This window comes from Corvus brachyrhynchos, unplaced genomic scaffold, assembly GCF_000691975.1.
Source record: "Corvus brachyrhynchos isolate BGI_N302 unplaced genomic scaffold, ASM69197v1 scaffold50, whole genome shotgun sequence".
NCBI classification, from domain to species: domain Eukaryota; kingdom Metazoa; phylum Chordata; class Aves; order Passeriformes; family Corvidae; genus Corvus; species Corvus brachyrhynchos.
In genome coordinates, this window is record NW_008235964.1 from 76423 (window position 1) to 85190 (window position 8768).

The 8768-nt window shown below is 38.0% G+C and overlaps 1 long non-coding RNA gene across 1 annotated transcript; it reads right to left on the bottom strand.

Annotated features, from left to right (window-relative positions):
* Positions 1-709: 709 nt before the first annotated feature.
* Positions 710-8322, bottom strand: LOC108445090. Its single transcript, XR_001859843.1, has 3 exons — positions 8282-8322; positions 7421-7505; positions 710-1970 (listed from the first exon to the last, which is right to left on the bottom strand). It is a non-coding gene; the product is annotated as an uncharacterized LOC108445090 (long non-coding RNA).
* Positions 8323-8768: the final 446 nt, after the last annotated feature.

The following is an 8768-nucleotide window of genomic DNA, read 5'->3' on the forward strand; positions in this document are numbered from 1 at the left end:
GTTAACCTCAAGGCTGAACAGAACTAAACAGAGAGGCCTAAACCAGAGGCCAGTGTTGGAATGAGCATCCTTTTCTAACACACACGGTTTCCAGATGCAGCACTCTCTTGTCTTTCTTCATTTAGTATTTATGACTAAATTGATAAATCAATCCTTTTTCCTCACAACCCATGATTTTTTTTCTTCAAAATATAGTCTGTAATTCAATTTGTGGATAGTCTAAAAAAAATTCTAGGACTAATGAGCTTTTTAGATACAAAAATATCACACGCTTTCTAAAATGAGGAGTTACATTTCTTTGATAGAATATTTGAACTATGTGACTCATATAATCCAGAAACCTTTTCATTATGAAAACTTAATTATGAAATAAAATATAAAATCTACATCTGTATATGGCAAATATGAACAGATAAAAATTCATATCTGTCAGATATCCTGTTACAAGCCACGGAGTATGTTGCTACATTCCAAAGCCTGGACTTGGCTAAATCTAAGATGTGCTCCCATTTTAACTGATTAATTTTTTGACATATAAAGTGCACTATTGAGCTTCTCAGGTTTACAGAATTACGACATTTTTGAGGGAATATCTGATCCAGGCTTGTCCATTTCACTTTCCAAATATTTTTTTGGTATACACCACTCTGTAGTGAAAGACATGCATCAGTTCTCTTGCCATACAAAGTTATAAATCTGGAGAGTGATCTGAAGGTTACATTTATTTGCTTTAATGAGACTTTACCATGCTTAAAGTACAGTGTATTGAGCAAAAGGTGAAGAGCTTTAATCTAAATCAAGTATACTGCAATAATTGAACAAGGGTATCACATAAGAGAGGAGAAAACAGTACAAGGGTTAAACATTACTTTGGATATTTGGATTGAGAACATGTTACCAAAGTGAGTTTGTTTTAAAAAGCAAGGATTTTCAGTCTGAGTGGGTCCTTTTGTGGCTGCAAAGATTTATATAGTTTTAAAGCTATTTTCTAGCATAAATGCCTTCTTACTTAGCATGACAAGAAGCAAATAAAAGCTGTCTGATGTGCTCAGCAAGAACTTAATCCAGCTGGACAGAATGAGGTACAAATGCAATTAATATCTCTTTACCAGCAAATATATTATGGTTTATAGGGTCTTATTTTTCAGAAATTATTCAAGTAAAGCATCTTGATCAGTATCTAGCCTAGAAGATGAGATTATTTTTTAGCCATTAGGAATTCTCTGAGCAATTGAATTTGTATTTTGTAGGCTCAGCTGCTAAAACTAACTGGAGATTTTTGGTTCTACCTCTTAGATATCTCAGTTAGAAACTGATTTTCCAGGTCAGTGCTCACTAGTCCTTCAAATGATGTCTCCATTAAAATTACACAAGTTGGACTGAAAACTTCCTTCTCTTGTGATCTTGGTTTTACCAGCTTTCTCTGCACTAAGACAGCTCCTCTAAAGATAGTGAGGATGTTGCTGGCCTTTCTTTTGCACTGTTTTGTACAGAACCCAAGAACTGGCATGATTTCCACCTCTATGGAAATGCCAGAGGATGCCAAAGATCAGCTCTTCATGAGTGGTCTTCTATTTGTTATTCTTCTACTGCCTATCCTGTCTCTATGGCCCCTGGAATATGCTTTTTTCCTGTCTGGACTTTCTCTGTTCCTCATGCTACTTCCTGGAGGAAGGATAAAGATACTGAAGAGCTTGAGAAGAAAGTTAATGCTGAGAAAGAAAGAACAAGGAAAGATGGTCTCTACTCTAAAGCTTTGAGGATTTTCCACTTCTTTCAAAGGTCTCAGTGAGACCTTGGCAAAGCTAAAAGGCCATAGAAGGACCAAAGCCACTGCATTTTTGTACTGTTTCTTTGTGTGTGGGTTTTTTTTTTCATGTGTTTCAGAAAATAGTCCCTGGATAAGAAAGGTTGATGGACTTTTTGTCTGGTTGGATTGTTCAGGTTCAACACACGGTGTTGTCCAGTACCTGTGGAGAAGGAGAGTAATTTTTGTGAGTCAGCAGTGAATGCTTTCATTCTTTTGGTTAAATACATTTTTAACAGAGTGTCATATCTTCAGCAGACAACAACAACATAACTCCAGGAACAAATGTAGCTTCAGGAATCTATATCAGACCAGAACTCAGGCATCTTCCCTTCTCCATCATTTTTCCTAGAAGCATCTAGGCATGTGGCTATAAAACTAGGAGCCAGGGGATTATAAGTACTAGTTCTCACTCTTTTCCTCTGTAAATTGTGGGTATTTGGAGGGAAGCAAGCCTCTAAAATCAGCAGTAAGTTTCAGATGTTATTACTCTGACATAGACTATCAAAAGATGATTTTTAATTCCCATGCTGTTTAGTTACCAAGCAAACAAAGGAAAACTATGTTATACAAATGGTTATACCTTCCAGCTTCAATGTAACATTCCTAAACTGCAGATTACAACTGTACATGAGAAGAAAATTCATATCCACACATTATATATTACATGCTATGTACTTTCCATTTTTTTCTTCCACTTGAGATAGGATTTCAAAGTCACATCTAACCCTTCATTCACAGGGCTTATGCAAGCTTGCATTGATGGATGAAACTCATACTCACCATGTGTATGGGAAAAAGCACTTTGTGTAATCCTCATAAATCCTGTAGTGATGTGAGTGCAGTTTCAGCTGGGATATTCCAAAGGAAAATGGAAGATCAAATTCCAACTGCATGTGTTAATTAGATAATATTCCTTTTTGTGCAACTGCTATCTCACGGGATTTGTGTAAGGATAGACAAATGTGTAGCTGATTGGGATATTCACTGACTGTCTCTGGAGGTCCAAGTTCTACCAAGAGTCACATGCGTTATCCCTCTTAATTTGCTATTAGACAAAACCATGACTTAATGTGGTAAAACTGGTTCTTTGTGTTCAAGGAGAAGTCACGGGCTGTACTGACAGAGATGCTGTAGTTCAGGCCTGAGATGTGCTGGAAGGTTTGCAAGGAGGAATCCAGCAGAGCTTCTTCTCCTACTATGCCCTGCTTAAGCAAACGCATCTCCATGGGGTAGTGAGGAGAAAAACTGGAAGAGCACCAGGAGCTATTTACACAACTGGAACCATTCCATCCTCAGTCAAGTGAAGCAAATAGCTGTAAAAGCGTTCTCTATTTCAGCCATCCAAGAACAACACCACAAAGTGGACACCACGAGAGGTCAGTTGCCATGGGCACACAAGCGTCTAACTGGGAGAACACCCACAGACACTGAACTTTGATTCAGCAAACCCCACCTCCAGCTCTCTTTAGTGCAAGTGTTGCTATCATTCAGTTTTAAAAGCAACCTAGGAGCTTCAGGGGAAATACGTGGAGGCACTGGATGGTCCACTTCTGAGATGAGACAGGAAAGAGGCAAATACAAAATGCAGTTAGACAGAGGTGGGATGTCTTGTTTTCTCACCCCAGGCTCCACAGACACTGGTTTCACTTGACGAGCTCTCCAAGTCTGTGTATCTAACCTAACACAGCCTGCCCAGTGTTCAAGTCTCAGGGAATCTTTAGATGAGTTCTGATAGGGATGGATAATTGTTGTAATTAATTAGAGAACCAGAACCAAAAACTTGATTGACACAGTCTCTGGAAGCACACCAAGCTTTTAAAATCTTACCCATGTTTTTTCAGTTTTGAACATGGCTAGCAGATTTCTTCCTCTGCTTGACTAATAATAAAGCCCAAGGGCAACCAAGCAAAATTGGACCAAACTAGTTGGACAGTAAATTCCTACTTTTACACATTATTAAAGCTGGGCTAAATGAAAGAGGTCATTCTCTTTGCAGATGCTCCTGCATGTTCTTTTTATTTTAGAAACAAATTGTTAATTTTTTTTTCCATTTGAATGAGGCATGAACATAAATTGCTATAACGACACAGCCATTTGGTGCCAAATGCAATAAAATGTCATGACAACAAAAGCAATGATTATTCATAAGTCATCATTTAGTTCTGTTGCCTCCCTTCCTCCCAAGTACGCTTCCCTCTCTCTCTGCCTCCAGCCTTCCGTTCTACCCCTCATAAAAGAATTGAGTGGAAAAGAGATTTTTAATCCATGGCCAATGCCTTTCTCCAGGCTTTTTTTTTTTTTTTTTTGAATTTGCATGGACTTTCTGAAGAGCACAAACCTTTATAAACTGCCAAAGGAGAGGTTTTATCTCGGTGTCCAATGATCTAAACTGAAACACACTCACCTAAAGAAAGTGCTCCACAATAGCCTCCCACAACAATTTTATGACCCAGCCAACAGAGGTCAAGACTGTTACTCTTTGGAAAACATGATCTGCATCTATGTTAGTCTGAGTAGTGATCTCCAAAATAAGCAGTTCAAGTATTTAATCTAGGAACATCTACTTATTGTAGGTCATTTTTTTTTGTTCAGCCTTCTCTCTAAGTGAATTCTACATGTCTATTCGATTTTGGCTTTAGGAAACCCTGTGCCATGGGCGTTGTATTTCTTCAAATAAAGTATATCACAGCAGATGCAGTGTAGAACACAGTCTGACCAAGCAGTAAAAACATTATCCTCTACCCAATATATAATTTGTTGCTCTCTGATTTGGCTTGTTCAGATTTCTCCCTTTTTGCATTCCGAAAAAATCCTAGTGTGCCTTCCATCAGGAATCATTGTCTCACTGTATCAGGAAGCCCATACATGAATCACATAGCTACAGTACAAATTAGAAGATGCAGAGAATTTTCAGAATAAATAAATAGCAAAATACTGATGTGTGAACACAGTAATGAGACCCTGAACTGTGTGGTGCCTCTGAGAAAACTGAGAAGCTTGGATTAGGTTAGGTTAGATTAAATATAAGAATAAGATTTACTGTGAAAGCTAGGTAATTTGGAATTTTTTTTTTCCTTCTTCTTTTTTTTTTTCTTTTTTTTTGAGAAATGGTGGCACTCTTGAGTTCTGTGTCCAGGAAATTTTATGAGTTTGGAAGGAAAAAGGCTAGTTTCTTAAGTCTGCCTTAAAGAGAAACAGAAACAATGTCTCAATTTTTACTCAGTAATAATAGAATTCATGCAGAATTTGGAAAACACAGGATCAAATTTTGTTTCTAACAACAAAAAAGTAATTGAAATCTTTCTCTTCCCACAGCAATCCTCTCACTGTTCAATAAAACAGAGTATGATTTCAAGTGAGTATGGCAATCTTATAATGTCAGAATGCTGGAGGTTCCTCCAGTCTCTCCTTTGAGAACATTGATTTAAATATACATAATTCCATATAAAAATATCAGCACTGGTTATCCCACACACTTTTATTGAGGTATTCACTTGGGAAGTGGTAGTTAGGCTCCACTTTTGTGCATCTTAATCTATGGAAAGTGAAAGAGTTGAACCATAATGCTGCCACGAAACTGCACTTAAGGCATTCTTCTAGGTGGGATGAAGTAGGTTCAAATGTCCTCAGCAGCGGGATGCATTGAACCTGACCCTAAAATCCTGAAAAATCCTGAAAGCCTTGAATCCTGCCCAGGGCTTGATAGCTCATACTGACAGGATAGTGAGTCTGAAGAGCATCAGGCTGTTTTCCAGGAGTAGCTTTTTTCAGGACGGTCTTTTAGGTTGAGTTGCTGGACAAAGGAACAGGTTTTCAATTTTTAACCTTTCCAGAACTGATTTACCTCTTGCACGTTGTCAAACATGACCTTCTTTTTCTTCCTCTCTCCTTTTTATACAGTTGTGGAACAAATATATACAAATTTACAGATCTACTCTTTTTACAGCCCCCTCACAGTCTATGCCAGCTAAGTAATTGCTATCAAGCCTTTTGTGGGCCTCACACTTGAGACAACTGCAGAAAAGTCTGGAAGAAGGGGAAGACAAAGACTAACTGTGTCCATCAATGCACAAGGGTGGCACAGAGAATCCTCCAGACTATGTCACTTGGGATTGGAGAGACAGGCAGCAGAAACCCAAACTGAGCAGCGATACAGCGATGCTTTGACAGCAGGTTAGAGATAACAGGCACAGGATGACCTGTCAGTGCTCAGTCTAGGTGGGATGAAAGAAGACCCCTCCACTGATGCCAGTCAAGTCAGCTTCAAGACAGGGGGTGTAGTTTTCTTGTCAATCACATATTAGACAGGACTTTGGAGAAGCAATCCAGTACCTCTGAGGAGGCTGCATTGTTCAAGAGTAATATGTGATATGTTTTACTGGTTTGGATGCTTTGGTGTATGTCTGTAACTCAATTCCCCTCCTGTTTTTATGTAACTTTACTGGCTGTTTTCCCTTTCCCAACACCAGAATGATTCATATGAGAAGGCCAGCCAATTTTTCTCTATTAAAAAAGAATCAAGATTATAAGAACCGTAAAATTATGCAAAATACTCAGCCAAAATGTCTCTCAGTGATCAGTTGAAAATTGTCCCCACAGTAAGAAAAGACATCTTCAGTTCAAAGGAGACAAGGGACCATCTTGTACTATGCCTTAAAGAGCTGCTAAATCAGACTGGCTTGTGATATTAGCATAATGTTCACATTTAACATGTATCCTGCAGTAATTCCCACTAGCTGGCCTTTAAATTGCCTCAGCTACTGTAGCAGAACAAACTAGCGTAGAAACAATGAAGAATTTTCACATACTACACTTCCAATGACTGTGGCAGTGGTCTCACTGCAATAAACACAGCAAGGGTCACAGTCTCGGTCTGAACAAATTTGCTGGTTAATACCATTGCAACTATCTTTGTCAGAGAAGATTGAATGGTTGTTTTACTTCATTTTATTTATTTTCTACATTTTATTTTATTTGGAAGTCACTGGGAAGACTGCGACAAGCCCTATCCCATTGTTACACTGCCATTAAGTCACATTAATTCCCTGGGGAATTTTTAAGAGCTTTGCTGATTCTGCATGCCCAGCTGTGTGAACAGAGCTTAAAAACTTGGATTTCATGTGGAAAAAAAATGCTTTTCTCTCATAGCTTTGTGGTAATTGACTTTGGGAAAAAAGGAACTTCAACTTTGCACACTTTAAGTCATATAAGAAAGCCACAATAATTATATTGAATAAAATTATCTGCTTCTGATAGCTGCAATCTGGGCATGTTCTTAAAATACCCACAGTCTGAGTAACTGTGCTGATCATCTATTAAAGCTGTGTGGAATCTTCAAGCTATGTTTACATTTTAATTGACAAAAACGTCAATATTCACAATGTATACAGTCAAGACATAATGAAATCATGCTGCACTTTCCCTGCTTTATTACAAAAGTCTCAAGACATGGCAAAAAAAAATTTAAAGATTCAGTGTATTATTATTTTTTCTTGGAAAAAATATCTCTAGGGGAAGCCATATTGTATTGTTTTAAAGCCCAACTTTAATGAGTGGAAGTTCAGGATATCTGGAGCCTACTGGGACTGTGCTGTTTGTTTGTGATCTTACCCACATTGCTGGTTTGGAACAGCAGGAGATGGTGCTGCAGACAGTTCTGGCATTCATGTTACAGTTTACTTCTTCACCAGAGTAACTTAAAAAAAAAAAAAAAAGGATAGGAAACTTACTCTAGGTCCATGTTAAAAAAAAAAAAAAAGAAAAAGAGAAGGGAAAAGAAAAACCACAAAAAACTGTATGAATTCACTTAGATATTTTGAGTCACAAGTCCCCAATTTGTTTTGCATGTAAAATAATTAAGGTGGGACAGTTTTGATCTCTTTGTGGAAGAACATTGCAATACTAATATCAGAAAGAAAGTGACTTTGCTGGAGGTAGATTTATTTCACATTTATTTTCACATTGAGGAGATCTGATCCTCCTTCTCCTTAATGTTTTTGTCATTCAAGTTATTACTCTGCCAAGACAACTGGTCTAAATTCAAGTGACATATTTGACTTACTATTTTGTACACTTTTTTACTGGTTTTATTCCCTTTGTGGATGCCTTTTCAGAAGGACATCAAGTATGACTTGCTTGTCCATATTTTCAAACTCTTATAAGTCTATTTCTACAGTTTCTCACGTACCAAAGGAGCTGTCAGTCTCAGGTACAAGGCTGTTATATGGTAACTGATTTAAAGTCATCTTTGCAAAATTACCTTTCAGGCTTGTTTTTAGATTGTCCTAGCTGTGCTGGTTTGGACAAATTTGGAGGAAAAATATCCTCTGATAGAAGGCAGGTTACAACCACCCCTACTCGATCAGGTTCGGGGAAAAAAAGGGAAATTTTTCTCAGAGGAAAGTGAAAGAGATAAAAACTATTTATTTAACAAACACACAAGAAAAGGATAATAATGCTAAATAATAAAACCTCTTGCTGTGGAGAGAAACCTGGGAAAATTTCAGAGTTCTTCTGTAGATATGGTCTCTCTCCTCCTCCTCGAAGCTGGATCGTGGGCCCACCTCCAGGGCCTTGGTAGAAAATTCTCCCAATGTGGTCTGATGTTGAAACAGTCCAGAAGAGAAGAAGAAGAAAAAAAAAAAAAAAAAAAAACAACGAAGTCTCAGGAAAACAAAGTTCAACTCTCCGTCTCCCTATGGAGAAAAGGAGCCAAAAGCTGACTGAAAAGCAAGAAGGGTGCAGAAGCAGAAGAGTGCGTGTCTGCGACCTTGAAAAACTGCTTTGAGAAGTTTGCTCGGTTTTTTTCCTCTTCCTCCTCTCAGGCTCAGTTTAAAGGCACAGAAAGGCACAAGGTTAATTTCTGGGCATAGAGCAGTGATAGGGGAAACAATATCATAAAGTCACCCCAAGACATTCCACCCCTTATCCCATATTGTTGGCTCATTGCCCAAACTAA